This window comes from Macrotis lagotis, chromosome 4, assembly GCF_037893015.1.
Source record: "Macrotis lagotis isolate mMagLag1 chromosome 4, bilby.v1.9.chrom.fasta, whole genome shotgun sequence".
In the NCBI taxonomy this organism is placed as follows: Eukaryota; Metazoa; Chordata; class Mammalia; order Peramelemorphia; family Peramelidae; genus Macrotis; species Macrotis lagotis.
In genome coordinates this window covers 44,889,957-44,909,688 of record NC_133661.1, presented here as the reverse complement: position 1 = coordinate 44,909,688, position 19,732 = coordinate 44,889,957, and positions in this window count along the sequence as shown.

The window sequence follows — 19,732 nt, the reverse complement described above, 5'->3', positions numbered from 1 at the left end:
CTATATTGTATTTGTACATAGATTTTTGCATTTTAAAGCTCCAATTAGACCACAACTCATTGAGAGCAAGGATTTATTTTTAAATCTTTTAAATCATAATTGAGGATGTTGGGTAGAGGATTCTTTCTTAGGTATGGGTCAGAATACATTACCATTTTCAATTTTTAAATCTTTCTTTGAATTCCTACTTAACACAGTGCCTAGTAAGTAATAGATTCTTAATAAATATTTGTTGACTTGTCCTGCCTTGCCTTCCCCTTTATCACAGCACAGTGACTATAGGAACCCATTGGGGAGTCCTAGTTATTTGGTCTTCCAGTGTTTGTGTACCAAACTTGCAGTGCAATTGTAGGTCAAGGCTATGGGGTCCTGGGGAACATTGCTCCTTCAACTTACGACAACTTTTTCCTGGAATGAAATGACCCTGTGTTCTCTCTAGTTCATGAGATGGGGTGGAGAAAGAGCTGACCTTTAAACTGGAAAACCTGAGTTCAAGGCCCATTTCAAAAATATGTTGACAGAGTGATATTGGGCAAGTCTTTTAATCTGGATGACTTTCTAAGATTAGAAGTTGGATATTATAAGCTTTGTGATCTGGGAGAGGAGGGAAGTGAGGGAGCAAAGAAGGGAGGAAGAAAATTTGGAACTGAAAATTTAAAAAGAAAGAATGTTAAAAATTGTCTTTACATGTAATTGGTAAAAGATAAAAAATATTATTTCAAAAAAATTAAGTTGTAGAGAAGCTTAAATACTTAGATAATAGAATGAGTTTTCTCAACTGGAAGCTCTTTATACTAATGAAATCTCAGGTCCAATCCATGTTCCCTTTAATAACTCTCTCAGGATAGAAATTTTGAGTCATCTCTATTGACCAAAGAGTAGGATACTCTTGTGAGACTTTGGTGTTAGAAATATATCCACATGCATAATTATATACATGTATATGTTTATGAATGCATAAGACATATATCCATATATTCTATATGTGTATACAAATAACAAACTCATGAATTCTACTCCCATATTTGTCTCTCACTAGTTCTCAGATTATACTCATGAATATATCCATAAAAGCACATATATACTATAGCACATGTGCATATGCATAGGTACATATTTATAGATAAACCTCTCTATATAGATATATGGATATATATTTATATTTTTATCTAGATGTCTGTATCTCCAGTTATCTATTTATATATCCATCTATCTGTCTATCTATCATGTTAGGGGTTAATGGAACCCCTAACTGCTTGACTATTGGTGATGAAAATTTGATTATAACCTATAGGTGGGAGGATAATGACTATCAAGTAACTCTTAAATCCTGAGCTATATGAATTGAAAATGTCAAAAGCAATGGAGTAAAGGACCAAGTCCATATGTTCTAGTCCCATATTTCTCTCTTACTAGCTTTGAGACATTAAGAAAACCTTTTTTTCCTTCCTTAAACTTCAGTTTCTCCATCAATAAAATGGAGAGATAGGACAAGATGATCTAGAAGTCTCTTTTCTTGGATAAGAACAATGTCTAAGCAGTGTTGTAACATAAAGAAAAGAAAGTTAGTTCTATACTTAACATGTCAAAATGGAAAAAATAAAAACATCCTTAGCATAACTTTAGGGTTCAAAGATAAAAATCTTTTGCTTGGAGACTGCAAATGCAAAAAGGCTGCTTTCCATCCCAAGCCTCCACCATCCCCAAGTTGTTACTTTTAATATTTAATCCAAAGGCTGAAGATTTGTTCCATGTGTGTCCATGGAGATGTTGTGCCTGGTTCTCATGCCTGTGTCCAAGCTCCTTTTTAATGATTCTGGTGCTTCCTCTTTTCTTGGTTCTTGCCAATGTTGGCCCCATTCCATGACCCCATCAAATGTACTTTACTGCCTATCGAGAATATAAACCTGTTGTCAGTTCATAAGGAAAGGGATCTTAGGAGAGCTCACAGCTCACAATAGGGGCCTGCAAAAGGTGAGTGGAACATTACATTCCTCTCATCCATAGGAGAATGTAAGGATTTCTTTCCTTTCTCTCTTTGTCTGGTTCCCCTTTCACTTAGTACCATGGAGAAGTATCTAGTTTCTTTGAAAGGAATGTTTAGAAGCAAGGGGAAATTTGGGTGGTCTTTGGAACATTTAATAAATGGACCAAATAATGTTCACCATTTAGTTAAGGGCTTAATAAGTTAACTGACTGAGAAGCAGGTTGGTGTAACAGATAGAGTGCAGACTCTGATTCAGGAAGACCTTTGTTTGAATCCCCCTCTGATACTTAACTGGCTCTGTGACTCTAAGCAAGTCATTTAACTTATCCAAGATTCAATTTAAAGACCTGTAAATTGTGGGTGATGAGAGCACCCACCTCCCAGTGTTCTTCTAAGGAGTTAATGAAATAACTTATGTAAAGTGATTTGCAAACCTCAAGTGCTATTGAAATTTAAACTACTGTCCAAATTCCACAGTCTATTAGACAACCCTGGTGTCATGGAATGGGGAGTTGACAACCTCATGACCTTAAGGAGGGTCTTTACCCTCTCTCAACATTAGTATTTTTCATCATCAATCAACAGAGTTGGAGGAAATGAGGACTAAGGTCCTTTCAGCCCATAGTAGGGACTACCTCTAGTCCAGAGGTGTCCAACACCTGGCAGACTTGGCTCCATCCTGCCTACAACACTCCCAAGTAGACTGGATTCAAATGTGATGGGGAAGTATAGAACAAAATAAATAAAACTAGAAGAAATTACATGTTAAAACTGTCAGTATAGGACTAGTTGCAGTTATCTTTATTTAAAATGTAATGATCCCCTTTCTATTTGAGTTTGACACCCAGCGTCAAGGACTCTGATCTACTCAGTTTCCAATCAAAATGTCACTCATAGGGGCGGCTAGGTGTCATAGAGTGGATAAAGCATGGGCCCTTGGAGTCAGGAGTACCTGGGTTCAAATCTGGTCTCAGACACTTAATAATTACCTAGCTGTGTGGCCTTGGGCAAGCCACTTAGCCCCATCTGCCTTGCAAAAACCTAAAAAATAAATGTCACTCAATGTTCAATAGAATGAACTGGCTTCCCCACTTAAATACAATCGGTTGAGAAAGAGAGATTTCTAAAGGGAAGCCTTATGACTGATTGTCAAGTTCCTGGCATGCCTTATCAGTAGCCCCAATCTTTAACTTATCTCTACTGCTGTGTGCTAGCTCCAAACAAAGGGAGAGATAAAGAGAGACCTTGATCTCTCATAACTACAGTCAAAGGCAACTCTACATGCTCTGCTAATAATAGCTAGCATTTATTAAAAAAAATACCATTTTCTAGTTGCTAATTCTTTAAAATGATCATTTCATCTGATTCTCATATTAACTTTAGGAGATAGGTGATAATCATCATCTCCAAATTAAAGATGAGGACACTGAGAAACAGGGCTTAAGTGACTACTCAGGGTCACACCACTTCGGAACTGTCTGAGGTGGGATTAGAATTCAGATCTTTCTGACCTCAGGCCCAGTTCTAAACCCACATTCCTTTAACTTATGTCAAGTTTATTTCTTAAATGTGCTGACTAACAAATGGAAATAATAAACAACAGTATCAATTCCATTGTTTCTTGGTTCCACCTCATACTTGGAGGTTAACAAATGTCATCCCAGGAGCCTTTCTTTGTTAACTGTGCTCCATATGGAAAAAATCTATCTGAGAATGGTGAAGTTAAGCCTAAACTAAGACAGCACCAGCAAAGAATGAATTCCTTTACTCTGCATTTTTCCTTTCTTTATCCCTGGCCAGTAGATATTTCTTCCTCCCAAATATTCTTTCTAATTCTTGCTAATTTGTTATACCTTTTAAAAACTGGCTTTATCTCAATTTAGGATGTTGTTCCATTTACTTTATTAAGGTTTGAGAACAGAGAGGATAGAAATGAGGGAAACAGCAGGGGTTATTTGATTGAACAAGGATTTAAACAGTTAGGATACTAATTTGACTTGCTAATCAGAGACCTGGTAACCCAACAAGGTGTTATGATATTTTAATAAGGATATACCTTATGCTCTCTAATTTTTCAGAGAAAAGAACCTCTGTGAATTTAGATCAATTTACTTTCTAGGTTAAAAATCACATATTTGTTTTCCATCACAAGCTTTTCTCATTCATTCATTGAATCATATTATCCAGGACTTAGCATTGGATCAGAGAGCACTATGTAGTCCTAATCTTTCCTTTTTAAAAATAATTTTTGTTTATTTCATGAAATATTTCCCAATTGCATGTAAAAGTTTTAAAATTTTTTATTTCAAATTTCAAATTCCAAGTTTTCTCCTTCCCTTTTTATCCCAACAATCCTTGAAAAAACAAGCAATTGTATATCATCTATAGATGTGAAATTATGCAAAACATATTTCCATATTAGCCATATTGCAAAAGAAAACATTCACACTAACACATACACATACATTCACACCCCTAAAACAAAGAAACTCAAGGAAAAAAGTAAAAGAAGTCTACTTGAGTCCAGCACTCAGAATTCCTCGATTCTCTTTGTGAAAGTGGGATAGAAGTTCTCATCATGGGTCCTTTGAATTTGGAATATTTTCTTCATCAGAATTAGTGAAGGCTTTCATGGTTGGCCACCCTTACAATATTGCTGCGACTATGTACTATACTCTCCAGGCTCTGCTCATTTCACTATTCATATATTCGTTCCCTGGGTTTTTCAGAAACCGTACTACTCATCAGTTCTTATACATAATAGTATTCCATCACAATCACATTCCACAACTTGCTTAGCTATTCTACAATTGGTAGACATTTACTCAGTTTCTACTTCTTTGCCAAAAGAGCTGTTCTGAATATTTTTAACAAATAAGTCTTTTTTCCCTTTGCTTTGATCTTTTTGGGATACAAACCTAGAAGTGGTATTGCTGGATGAAAGAAATTGCAGAGTTTTATAGCCTTTTGGATATAGTTCCAAAGTTCCCTTCAGATTAGTTGGACTAGGTCATAACCACCAAAATATGAATTGATGCCCCAATCTTTCCATATGTCCTCTGACATTTGTCATTTTCCTTTTCTGTCACATTAACCAATCTGAAACATGTGAAGTGGTATTTCAGAGTTGTTTCTATTTGCGTTTCTCTAAACAATAGTGGTTTAGGGCATTTTGACAGATGACTTGATAACTTTGATTTCTTCTGAGAATTACTTGTTCATATCCTGTGACTATTTATAAACTGTGAATGGCTCATTTTTATAAATGTGGCTCAATTCTCTATATGTTTGAGATAATGAGCCTTTATCTCTGAAACTCACTATTAAATTCCATCACCTTTCCCCTCCTCACAGTTTTTACCTTTTTTAAAATTTGTTTGTTTGTTTGTTTATCTATTCTTGGTTTTTGCAAGACAGTGGGGTTAAGTGACTTGCCCAAGGCCACACAACTAAGTAATTATTATTAATATGAAGTCAGGTCTTCCTGGCTCCAGGATCAGTGCTCTCTCTCCACTTCATCATCTAGCTGCCCCCCCCCACACACACACAATGGAATTGATACTGTTGATTATTATTTCCATTTGTTATTCAGCACATTTAAGAAGGTCAAATTAGTATCCTAACTGTTTAAATCCTTATTCAATCAAACAACCCCTACTGTTTTCCTCATTTCTATCCTCTCTGTTCTCACACCTCAATAAAGTAAATAAAATAACATCCTAAATTTAGATAAAGCCAGTTTTTAAAAGGTATAGCAAATTAGCAAGAATTAGAAATTCATTTTCTTTGTAATTTTGATTGCATTCATTTTGTTTGTGTGAAAGATTTTTGACTCCATGTCATAAAATTATTCATTTTACCTCCTGTAATTCTCTCTATCTCTTGCTAAGTCATGAATTTTCCCCCTTTTCATACATCTGACCTGTACATTTTCCCATGCTCCCCTAATTTACATATGATACCATCTTTTATTTGTAAATCATTTTGAATTTATCTTGGTATATGATGTGAGACTTTAGTCTACCTAACAGCTTTTTAGTTCCCAAAAAAAGAAAATTTTCCAAAGGCAAGCTTGGATTTTTGAGTTTTGCACAAACTAGATGACTGTGAACATTTGCTACTGTGTATTATAATGGTAATCTAATTCTATCCACTACCCTATTTCTCAGTCAGCACCAGGTTGTTTTGGTGATTAGAGTTTTATAGCATAGTTTAAAATCTAGTACTGCTAAATCACCTTTATATTATATTTTTTACTTTATTCCTTTAATAGTTTTATTCTTTTGCTCTTTCAAATGGATTTTCTTGTTTTTCTAGCTCTATAAAATAATTCTTAGGTAGTTTGATTGATATTGAACAAGTAAATTAACCTAGGTATAATTGCTATTTTTGGTATATTAATTTTGCCTGTTAATGAACAGTTAAAATTTCTTCAGTTGTTTAGATTTATTTGATTTATGTGAAAAGTGTTTTGTAATTGTGGTCATATAATATTTGGGTTTGTTTTGACAGGTTGATTACCAAATATTTTATATATTTTCAGTTATTTAAGTGAAATTTCTCTTTCTCTCTTTTTCCTGTTGATTGTATATACACATTTTAGTAGTACACAAAAATATTATTTATTTGAATATATTTTAATCCTATAATGTTGCTAAAGTTATTAATAGCTTAAAATAGTTTTTCTAATGTTCTCTAATTATATCATCACATCTGCAAAGTGTTTTTTCCATTTTCTCAATATCTACTTTCATTTACTCAATTTTTTTCTTATCGCTATAGCTAGCATTTCTAGTATGATATGGAATAATAATGGTGACAATGGGCATCCTTGCTTCACCCTGATCTTATTGGGAAGTCTTCTAGCTTATTCCTATTACAAGCAATGATTGTTCTTAGTTTTAGAATGTTACTAAATATTATTTTAAGACAGGCTCCATTTATTCCTATGGTTCCTCCTGATTTTAATAGGAATGGATATTTTTTTTGCCATTTTCTGAATCTATTGAGATAATTATATAATTACTGTCTTTCTAATTTATATAATCAATTATGCTCATAGTTTTTCTTATGTCAAATCAGCCCTGAATTCTTGGTATAAATTCTATCTGACCATAGTGTTTGATCTTTGTGATGTAGGCTCCTTAATAATATTTTATTTAACATTTTAGCATATTTGATATTTAACATTATGCATTTTGCACAAGTAAATCAAGGGATTTTTTTCTTTTTCTGTTTTTGCTCTCACTTGTTTAAGTATCAAAATCATATTTGTTTCATAAAAGGAATTTGATAGGACTTTTTCCCTTATTTTTTCAAATAGTTTATATTTTATAGTGATTAATTGCTCTCTAAATGTTTCCTAAAATTCACTCATAAATCCATCAGGTCTGTGGATTTTCTTTTTCTTTTTTTTTGGGGGGGGAGCCCCTTGGTGACTTGTTCAATTTCTTTTTCTAAAATAGGATTATGTTATTATATACTATAATTTTGTAAATTATTATTATATTTTTGTAAGTACTCATTTATATTATATTTTGTAAATGTTCATTTCACTTAGATTGTCAGTTTTATTGACATAATTAGACAAAATAACTAAAAACTGACTTATTTCATCTGCATTCACCTTTTTCATTTTTGATACTTGATTTTTTTCCTTTTGGTTTACCTATTTTATTATATTTTTTTATAAAAATACTTCTTTATTTTATCAGCTCATTATTTCTCTTCACATTTTTTAATTGCTTCTTTGAGTTTCAGGCTTCCATTTTGATCCTTAATTTAGAGATTTTTTTTTAATTTGTCCTTTTTAAGTTGTATTTACAATACCTTTCTCTGTACATGTTTAGAGATATACTTCATTACACTTATAAAATTCTCCCTAAGTACTGTTTTGGCTGCATCCCACAAATTTTGGAATGTTGTTTCATTGTTGACATTCTTTTTAATGAAATTATTTAAGTTTCTGTAATTTGTTCTTTGGCCCACTCATTCTTTAGGACTAGATCATTAAGTTTTCAATTAACTTTTTTCATCTATGCTTCCACAGCTCTTTATTGCACCTAATTTTTTATTGCATTATTGTCTGAAAAGGTCCATTTAGTATTTCACCTTTTCTGTATTTGGTTGTGATGGTTATAATACCTTAATACATAGTTTGTTTTTGTGAAGGGGCCATGTGCAGTTAATAAGAAGAAAAGATATAATGTTTTCTATTAACATTCAGTTTTCTCCAAGAATCTATTATGTTAACATTTCTCAGATTCTATTCATCTCCTCAATTTCTTTATTATTTATTAATGGTGAGATTTATGTAACTCTGAGATGAGAAAGTTGAAATAGTTTGCTATTTCCTCTTATAATTTAACTTTCCCTTCAAGAATTTGAAATTTAGTTCATATATATTTCAGTATTGATATTGCTTCTTTGTCTATTGTAAGCAAGATGTAATTTCCTTACTTATCTATTTAATTAGGTCTACTTTTGCTTTGTCTGAGGTTGTTATTGCTGCCCCTACTATAACACTGTGTGTTTTTCTGTTTCAAGTGTGTTTCTTGTAAATAACTGTGAAGGATTGTAGTTTTTAAACCAACTTGCTCTCTGCTTCCATTTTAAGCATGGGTTCATTCTATTCACATTTCCACAATATAACTGTGCATTTTCCTCCACCCTATTTTCTTCTAGTTTCTCTTGGTCCTGTTCATCTTGTAAGGTCTTTTTTGCTCTTACCACTGCCTTTTTGTATACTCCAAGTTGGTGTGTCATTCCAAAGTGAAATGATCTGGTGATAGATATGATCACTTTTCTTCTAGTCTGCATTCTGGTCCTTACTCAGAAAGCACCCTGGGCCCTTGTGACCAAAAGTAACTTTGCTTTTCAAGCTCTTGCTCCCTGTAGTCTAAAAGTGTGGTCTCTGCTCTTGAGTAATGACAGAGATATAGGTAAAGTCAATGAATTTTCCAAATCTCATTCGGTCCTACTCCCAATGCTAGTGCAAGGCCCCCATGGAATCTCTTTCTGACCATTTGCCAGAGTCCCTTATCATCTCTGACTTGAGAGTTTTCAGAGCTATTGCTGCTTCCATTCCTACCAACTTCTCCCACCACAAGTGTTTTATCTGTGTGGATTCTGGGTCAGTTTCCACCCCCATTTTACAGAATTCTCTGTTTGACTTCCTATGTTGTCTTAGGCTAGAAAAATATCATTCTGCGATGTTTTTGTTGGCTCTGCCACTCCATAATTCAATTTGAGGCATTATTTTATATTTGGTTGGAGGAGAATGTTGAAAGTGTTTGGATGAGTACCTTCTCTACTGTGCCATTTTGGATCCCATCCTAGAAGTCTCTCTCTTTTTTATTTCAAACCTATTTTTCTATCGCAACTTAACCTTGTAGCATCCCATTGCCGATGGCCCTCACTTACTGCAAAAACTAATGTTAAGTATTTAATTTAACTTGGAAAATAGCATGTATTCAGTGTCTATCATATGATGAACAATGTGGCTGAGAACAGAAAAATGGATGATTTTTGTCCACATTTTTCAGAAAAATACACTTATGAGATGATAAGACATGTATACAGATAACCATAATGTAAATTAGAATATTAAAAAGTCAAAGAAGGATATCAAAATGCTATGGGAAATGCAAGGACAGAAATCAATTTGATCAGTGAAATTTTCATTAAGGAGGAAAAGGAGTGCACTACCCAAGGTGGGCCCGAGAGGAGGGAAAGATTCAGGAAGAGTAGAAATGTAGAGAAAATGAGATGTCTAGAAAGAGAATATGATTTGGTGATAAAGTTAAAAGATAACTTTGCAGGTAGTATAGATAGTTTTACAATTATTTCACAGATGAAGAAACTGAAACTCAGGTTGACTTGCCTATATTTACACAGTTTTGAGTATCTAGAATGACACTCAAACCTAAGTTTCCCTGACTATATACAATACTGTTCTCTATACCAGATTGCCCTTCATGGTCATTTAGTGTCCTTATCAAGAGCACTTTCAGTAGATGGATGAGAATAGAAACCAGGCTTTAAGATATATTATGCTATAAATCAAATACTAACATTGGACATAATATTTCACATGAAAAGAATGTTTGAAACTATATTTCTGTGAGAAGATTCACTTCATTATTGCAAGGTAAATCTTCAACAGTTTAGACTCAGAAAGATGAGAGGTTAAGTGACTGATGCTTCAAGCAGCATCTCCCAGAAGATCTTGAATGCAGCTATTCTTGACTCTGAAGTCAGTTCTGCAGCTATTATATCACATTGCCTAAAGTAATAAATTAAACCAAATTAGGCACAGGTCTACTGCTGATATAATTTTGCTTTGGTGGTCTCCCAGGTCTTTAGAGCTAAAAGGGAGCTGAGATATTATATTTAGTTCAACCCTTATCTAAAGCTAAATAGATTTTGAAGTCCCTTTGGGCCTAGGGTCCTTTGTAGTAGACACAGATGATGAATTCTAAACCACTCAAGGAAGTTCATGACACTTTTGAAAATCTTGAGTATTAGGATCTTTTCCCACATATTGAATTAGAATCTTTCTACTTTAATCTGAATAACTCCTTCCTTTTCCTTTAGATGTCTCAAGCTAAATAAAAGAGTCTCTACTGAGCCCCAGTGCAAATTCATCCTGTCACATAGGGGATGATCAGAATCCTGTTCGGAAGAAAAACTAGATGAGAATTCCGTAACAGAATTTCTACCAGGGTATATAACCTATCCCTTTCCTGAAGACTGAATTCCCCTTGCATCAGTCATTTTCAACACAATGGGCATCCTCTCATGTCAGCCAAGGGACTCAAGGTCAAGGTTTTGTACTGTTCTTAGGCTCTTTGGGTGCTTCCTGGCATTGGCTAATTCTAGGTCTCTTCTTGACCCTTGGTCTATAGCTACCACTAATAACAGTATCTTGGAGACAAAAATGGCCTCAACATCCATGTTTCCCAATCCAAGTGATTGTATGATATTGGTGAAAGAGACCCAACCTGGGAGACAGAAGACAACTCTGCCAATTTCCCTTGTGACTTTGAGTAAGCCGTTATATTTCTTGGGGCTATAATTTCTTCATATTTAAAATGAGAGTGATTAAACAAAAACACCTTTGACGTTCCTTTCTATTAATTCTTCTCTTTTGATCTGACCAGGTGTGACTTCCTCCATAGAATAACAAGTACCAGTAAACCAATCTTTAGTAAAAATCATTATGTACTAAGTACTGTGCTAGCAACTGGTAATGTGAAGATAAAAAGGAAATCAGCACCTGCCATCATGGAGCTTAAACTCATAATATCTTCTCTCCTTTAAATTTTCATAAATCTTTGGACCTCTTTTTTGCTCTCATCATTCTTAACCACATTATATTTAATCTGTGCATAATGTAGTCATTTAATGGACTATCAATTCCTTAAGTACATGGACCATGTTTTTATTTTGGCATTCTAAGGGCCTGGCATAGTGTCTTCTCACACATAACATGCTTCATAAGTGCTTGTCAAATTCAATCCAATTGAAATTCTAATTTCAGATGGCAAGAATCAGAAAGAAGACAGTAGAAGCAAGTCCAATAGTCATGTAAGTCATATGTGCGAAAGGTGTTGAAAACTGTAAAATGTTATACAAAGTCAAATCACTTTAACATTTATTAAGTACCAAACTATGAGAAATGTCCTGATCTAGACAAAAGTAAATCATTCTCTGCCCTCAGAGAGCTTCCATCCTGCTAGAGGGAAACATCTTTTAAATAGATTTGAATCCATGTGGTCTTTGGCAATGAGAGCAGGCATAACAAGAAAGACTTCTCATAAGGGATAAATGTGAAATGAGACTGAAATCACTTAATTACACTTTTTTGCTTTAGCATCAAAAAAGAGTACAAAGATCAAGAATAAAAATATAATTTTAGTGATACTTTGCAAAAGGAATATCCATAAAATATGATATAGTTAATTTGTAGGTAATACCTTATACCCAACATTGTAGGATTTTTTCCCCTTTATTTCATAGGAGCATAGACCTAAAAAGTGGAAGGGATTTGGGAGGCCATATTGTACAATTCTGTCATTTAATGGAAAAGGAAGCTGAATTCCAGAGTGATAGTTTCTTACTTAGGGTCACACATATAGCAAGGAAGAATTTGATCCCAGTTTATAAGATCATAAAATCATACATAATAGAGCTGCAAAGTACATTGGAAGCCATCTTGGTGTGACCCACTTATTTTAAGAAGAAGGAAGTGTGGAGACAGCACTATAATGTGGAAAGACCATAGGACTTGAAAGGGGACCTGCATGCAAATCACAGCTCTTCTCCATATTGTCTCTGTGATTTTGGGCAAAGCTCTCTGGGTCTCATTTTTCTCATTTGTAAAAGGAAAGGATCATAATATTTGCACTCTAAAAGCCTTTTCATCTCTGATTCAATGATCTTATGAATGGGGGCACAGGAGATCATCCCATATCATACAATAGTAAGTTCCTAAGATAGGATTTGAACCTAGATCCTCACAAGTCCAGGAATAATTTTTCTCCTATGAGTCCAATCTAGTATTTTGTTGATTATACTATTTTGACTAAATACTATTTTATTCTTTCAATAAAAACAATTCTTTCCATGTGAAACTAAGATTTAATTTTTATTTTTTGTGATTGTTCACATAAATCATCAAATTAGAGGGAGAAAAACCTTTCCTAGACTATGTTTCATGATTCTTGTTTTCAAAAAATACAATCCCAGTACCTAGACTATTCTAAACCCAAAGGTCATTCTCTTTTTGCTTGAGTTGGAGAGTCTGAACTATAGCAAACCATAGGACTTTGTCTCTTGTCTGCTTTTAGTAACAGGCATTTACCAGAAATCCCTCTGGCTGTACTCAAGTTTCTTGTTCCCCTGAATTACACACAGCCCTTTCCCTGATCCTCAGGAAGTATATTCTGGCAGAATTAAATTTATTAAATTTATCCCCACCTGCCTTTAGGCAGTTATTAACTTATGTTATTATAAGTCTTAATTTTTAGTGAAGAACGCCATCAAAGTTTCTCTGAAGGTATTCTAGGACCATAATGAGGCTGAAAAAATGGGGACTATTTAAGGAAATGGAAAGAAGAGTCCTAAAGAGAAGCTTCTGTGACAGTGACACAGTCTTTCACTGCACCTATGTCACTCCCCACCCCCAAAGGAACCTTATACATTTTCCTGCCAGCCTTAAAACTGTTTATATAGAGTTGTCGGCCAGGTAAGTGGGTATTAGATACAAGAATGGGAGAAAATGACTGAGAATCAGTAATAGGGGAAACGTGGTCTTAAGGTTAAAAGTAGAGGGACTTGAAAGATTTGGAAATTTTCTGGAGTTTATAGGTTTATAAGCCATGAGAAAAAATGATACACAGATAGTGGTTTCTTTTGAGAAATCCACCAAGATTCATCCATCCCCCAGAGGTAAATACCAAATTAGTCCAAGCCAACTTCAATATTGACGTCGAACTATCAAGGAAATCTTAGGATGTCTGAAGAGTGGAGTCAATGAAAGCCATTGTTGTCGGCATTACAAGTACTCCGTCGAAAATAGCTGGAAATCCTTCTAGATGATTCATGATTTTTTAACCAATGATTTTCCTTTAATAACCTATTAAAAGGGATAGAAAGTTAGAAGCCTTACAAAGAATGATTCTTATCATGATACAGTATAAAGAACATTGACTCTGAAATCAGAAGACCTGACTTAAAATTACACCTCTAATTTTTACTATCAATGGCTCCTTAGGCAAGTCCCTTTATCTCCATGGTCATCCGTTTCCTCTTATGTAAAATTAAGGTTCTTAGCCTAGGGACTATGAATTGATTATATTTTATATTATGTATATAATATTATATATATAATTTATATATCATATATTACAATTATATTTAAAAATAATAATTCCCTTTTAATTCATTTTATACAATTTAGGCATTAATACATCAAACTATTTAAACTTGATTCTGAGACTTCACCAAACTGTCTATCCCTGAAGAACACAAAAACGGTTAAAAACCCCTGGACTGGATGAATTCTGAGTACTCTTCCAATTCCACATTTATGATCTTATTGTTCTCATTTTAAGGAGCTAGCATGTCAAAGTGCTGAACTTAAGGTTCAAAGGACCTGAGCTCAAATGCTGTCCTTAACACTTATAAGTTGGATCATTTTGAGTGTCACTGAACATCTCTAAGCCTCAGTTTCTACAAATGGGGCTAATGATAATGAGTGTCATATCTATTTCAAAGGAGATTCAAATGAGATAATTTATATGAAGCACTTTGAAAAACTTTAAAGTCCTCTAGGAGTATCATTTATTAGTACTATAAATGTATTAAGAAGGTGACATCTGTATATATAATGAGAAAAGGTAACGGGAAAAATTATATCCCAAGAGATAATAAATAATAGAAATGTTTGAAAGGATCACATGACTTCCTTCAACCAAAACTAATCTAGAGATTTGTTTTTATTTCCCCAAACCAATTGTTATGATCTCAGGCTATTGATTTAGAGTTAGAAGAAATCTTTGAGTTCATCTGTGGTAGTCCAACCCCCTTATTTTTGGACAAAGAAAATGAGAAGGGAAGTGTTTGACCCAAGGTCATAGAGGTATTAAGTGGCAGAGATAGATTGGAACCTAGGTTTTCTCACTTTAAATCTAGTCCTCTCTCCACTTTATGATGTCTTGAAGGAAATGAGAAAAGAGATATATTTTCTATATTTTGCAAAAGGCATTTACCAAAAGATGAGCAATTCCTGTCTCATTGCTCTAACCTGTATAAAATTGCATAAACTATAAATCAAATTCCTTTTCAGATAAGCATAGGACTTATGAATGAAGCCAATTCACAGAGTGCTTGAACCTTTTGACTTCAGAATGAGACTTTTAGAACTAGGATTAAAATGTTCTAGCTGGGGTCATCAGAAAGATGGTATCTGTGTATTTCTGGAATTTTGTCTATTTTTGGAATGGCCCATTTCCACTTATTTCACTGGAGGTTGTTTTCTTCAGGGATGATATGCTGCCATTGTATTGGGCTCACTCTTGGGAATTTCCAATGAGAGGCAGGAAGAGATGGGGTAGAGGAGAAAGAAACCAATATACCTCTTCCCCAAATAAGGAAAATTCAATCTAAAGTCAAGTGAGCTAAATAAGAAGGGGGAAAAGTTCAGAGTTCTTGTTTAGTGGAGAGTAAATGAGCTTCTTGACTAAATATTAACAATATTTTCAGAAGTAGTTGCAGTTTTACTGCACAACTAGTAAAGGGATTCAAAGATGATATCCAAGGATCTTGAGTGCAACTGTGAATTGAGTTTTACTATCAATAAATTAGACCATTTAACTCTAAAAAGGTCAACATATTGGAATAATTCCCTGTGTCCTCTTTAAAGGGGGGGGGTAACTACATATTCATTTGTGAGACATATTGGTAAGAAAGGTCATGAAAACTGTTCAGCATAGTTGTTGACATAGGAGAATTTGTGGGAATTTTCTCTTTCCCAATGATGGGCTTCATTTCACTAACTTGATCAGGGTCATTCTGCATGTGTATGAGCTATGGCTCTAGAGACAATAAGGAGCTATATTTCCTCCCAGAGTTATTCTGGGAGGATGGATTGGAAAAGTGTCCATTCATTTTTCTTGCAAATATAAGGAACACTGGAAGTTCTATATAATAGAAGCAATAGATAGAAGTTGTAAAGAGGCAAATTTAGCCTTGATGTAAGGAAAATCTTCCTAACCATTGAGATAATTCCAAAGTGGAATGTGCTACTTTGGGAGATGATGAGTCTCCTGTCATTGAAAGTTCCCAACTCAACTCTAGATGACAAAGCAATTCACTGAATTTCTATACAAGTTCATTTCTTACAAAAAAGTGAAAAAAAATGATAAGTCCCTGGTTGAGATAGGCAATAAGGTTAACACATCATCATCCTTTACTTTTTTACTGGACCAGAGGAAGGGAAGAAGAAAGGAAACAAATGTTTATTAAGCACCTACTCCATGCTAGGCACTGATAATATAGACCAAAGTCAGGAAACCTGGGTTCAAGTCATTTTCCTTCTATGAGTCTTAATTTCCTTAACTCAAAATAAAAGGATCAGACCTTGAATCCTATAATTCTATGAATCCCAGTGTTTCCTATCAGAAACAACAGCAACTCAATAGGCCATTATGTTGCATGAATAAATTGATAATAAGAAAGGAATTATCTGCTTCCAACTAAAATAATTGTGATTTCCAGTCATTTAATAAATTATTCTGCTTTCTAGATAGACTTAATCACTATTAATCAGTGATTAATGAATGAAGTGGTGCTGGCTATGTTAATGAGGGTAGTGAAAGTGAGCATGGTTAAAGTTATGGTGATGGGGATGAATCACTTGGTTTGAAAATTTTCAAAGGTGCCATAAACTTATTGAGAACATAAAGTCATTGTTATTGTTAATTTTTTAATTCAATGAGTTCTCTTTTATTCAAAGTGCCACTGAGAACATTTTTACTTTGATGATCTTTATATGAATAATGTCTTTGTCAAATGTCAATATATTGCATCTAGAATACATGGCATATCAAAGAACTATTATTTTGCAAAAGAAAAAATATATCTTCCACCAATGTAGATTAAAATCATCTATACTTTAGATACACTCTGGATCTGAGAAGTCCCTGGGATAAGGAACTCCTGAGCAACAACTCAGTTCTCTGTCACATGATGTTAGAGCTGTTTGGGGGCACTGAGATGTTAGTTGGCTAATCCAAAATAACATATTAGGCAATATGTTCCCATAACTTAATCACCTAACAGAATCACCCAAAATTCAAAGATCTAGGATTTGGATCTAAGTCTTCCTGATTTTCTAAATTGAGGCTACTAACCGGTTTACCACACTGTCTCATACTACAATGTACCATATAGTTAAATCTTATCCATGTGCAGTATGTCACTGCCCTGGTGAAATTGTTTTTTTAAGGAGTTAGTATAATTGCATACTAAGACATGCAAATACTATGATAATTATTTTGGACTCTAGGCTTTGATTCTACTCTTATTAAGCAAACAAACGAACAAAAATTAAACAAAATACTAGAAGCAACCGCAGCAGTGTGTGTAGATTCACAGTCAACTGGCCAACATCAATAATTCTTTTGATTGCTGCTCTTTTCTTCCAATCAGCAAATTCAGAAACCTGGTTCCTTGGAGGCCTTGCCTGATTTTGAACTGTCATCATGTCTCCCCCCTTTCCAGAATTTCTCTTAGAACTAACTTGGCCTGTGGAAGATGATATAGGTCGTCTCCTTCACCTATTCTTTGAAAACAAATCATGTTTTAATCTTTGAGAGACTCTAAAGAGTTCTACTAGTGATACAAAGGAATATAGACAATAGCTACAATAACTAATCAGAAAGGAAAGCTATGAAGATACAAAGCAATTCACTGAAGTTCTGGACAAGTTAGATCTTATTGATTGATTCTGGCCTTCTTTGTACTTCTAGGGGGAAAAGCCTTGTTCTTTCTTAAATCCTCCTACTTTGATCTGGTTGACTAGTTCTCAGAGAGAGCTGGCTCTGTGCCTAGGATTTATATTATCTCAGGACTTGGTCTTTGCCAGTGAATTTGGTTTGCCAATACTGTAGATAACTTACCTTAAGGTCGTTAACTCTAAGGGAAACTTTAATCTCTTCCTGTGGCACATCCAGAGGGATCCTCCACTTTCTGGTCATGACCTGAAAGGGAACCTTTTCTTCTCTGACTTTCTAGAAGAGTGAGATCTTTTTCCTTAATTCTCTGACATCTCCCATTTGTTTTTACCTTGAGCAAGATTCTTGTAATTGTCTCCCTTCATCTTTACAAATTCTCTTTCATTCTCTTTGTCCTGGTTGACTGGAAGTGATTAAGATTACGGTAGCTAAACTTACTTTTGTTCATGTATTTGGTTTCTCCTCCCTATCGTCCTAGACTAGTGCCTGGATCCTCTACTACCTTAAGGTCATGTGATACCCAGAAACCATAGGCCCTAGAGTGCCATGAACCCCTTCCCTGAATGTGATGTTTCCACATTATAAAGGTTCTGTCTTCCTAGCTAACTTTTATCCTTTGCTCTCTTGTTCCTGCTGCTGAATTACTACTTTAGTTCTTTTCTGATTCCTAGCTCATTGTCAGTACAGATAATTTAAACACATAGAACTAGAGCTTACCTAGCTAGTTTTCTTCCTCCTGCCCCAAACAACCATGCTTTTGATCTGAAAAGGACCTCAAGCATCATGTAATTCAACCACCTTGTTTTGCTGAGGAGAAAACTTTAATATAGGAGACATCACGTGACTTAATTAAGGTCCTATGCGTAGTATCAGAGTTGATATTTAAACCCTAGTTTCTATCATTCCAGAGAAGGGCCATGGTACAACAATACATCTCTGGTGTATTTTTAATTATAGCAAGTTAGTTGATGCTCTAAAGAAGGGAAGATTATGTGTTCTGAACATTAGTTTGATTTTGGAAGTCAGGAAGATGAGAAACTTGGCTTAAGTCTAATTAGAAAGAAGAAACTAAATTGTATTTAATGGGAGGTATGCATGAGACTTTTCTTTTAAACTGTATTCAAAGTCCTAGTGATAGAGATGGCTGTTTAAACACTGGATGGCTTTGCTAATCATTATTCTATTGCCAAACCACAAAGTGGAAAAGTTGTATACTCACCCTCGTAGTTATTTTGCTTCATCCTAATAAAGAAAAGGACTAGGGAAATGTTGCATTCTGTGTAGATATCTTGTAGTATTGAACTTTCTAATCCTCAGCTCTCTTTCTCTTAGTATGACCACAATCATGAATCTAAAGGGCGGTGTTAGTGTAGTGTTTCCCAGTCAGAATAGCTCTGAGCCCCCATCTTCAGAAATTCAACCTGATCCCTGAGTCTACTCTATTTAAGTAAGTCCTAGTTAATGTGATGAAAGCCTAATGAAATGATCTCCCCATGTGCAAATAAGCAGAACTGTTTGGATGTCATATATACTGGAAGATTTTTTTTAATGGGATCAATAAAAAAACGAAGACATTATAGAATCTTAATATTGGGTTCACCCCCTTGGTATTTTGAATCCATAAATTCCAGGAAAGATATAATTTAATTTAGTCCTCTCCATAGAAAATTTTCTCTTCCTCCAAATAAGCAAAGGATGGTAGGAAATACAGTTCCCAGACGATTTTTAGCCAATGGAACACAGTGGAGTTGGTCATTAAATGAAAGATTCATGAACTCTAGATCAAATACTCAGATCATTTCCATGACATGGAGTAAAGACTTAAGAGAACCCTGTTGTGAAGATAGTCCTAGGTCTATTGTTTTATGGCTGATGTTATCATTATTGCTGTTGTTATTTCTATTTCTATTTCTATTCTGTGTTGAGTAGGACCTCTGGCTGCTCGCCATAGCTAGCTCATTTCTTAAGAAGTACAAGGAATGGACTCAAAGGTAACATCAAAAAAAGAATCTGCTGACTCTCTTTTGCTCCCTTATCTCTCCTATTACTCAAGTTTTCTGTGACTCAGTAGCATTTCATATTTCCCTCATGTCCCTTTGGTGCACATCTGCTTTTGCCTTTTATGAGCATAGAACTGTGGTTTCCAGATGGGGCATAGACATTAAAGGGCCCCCTTTACATCTGTAATGAATAACTTGGACCTTTCTTTGCCCTCCTAACAATAATG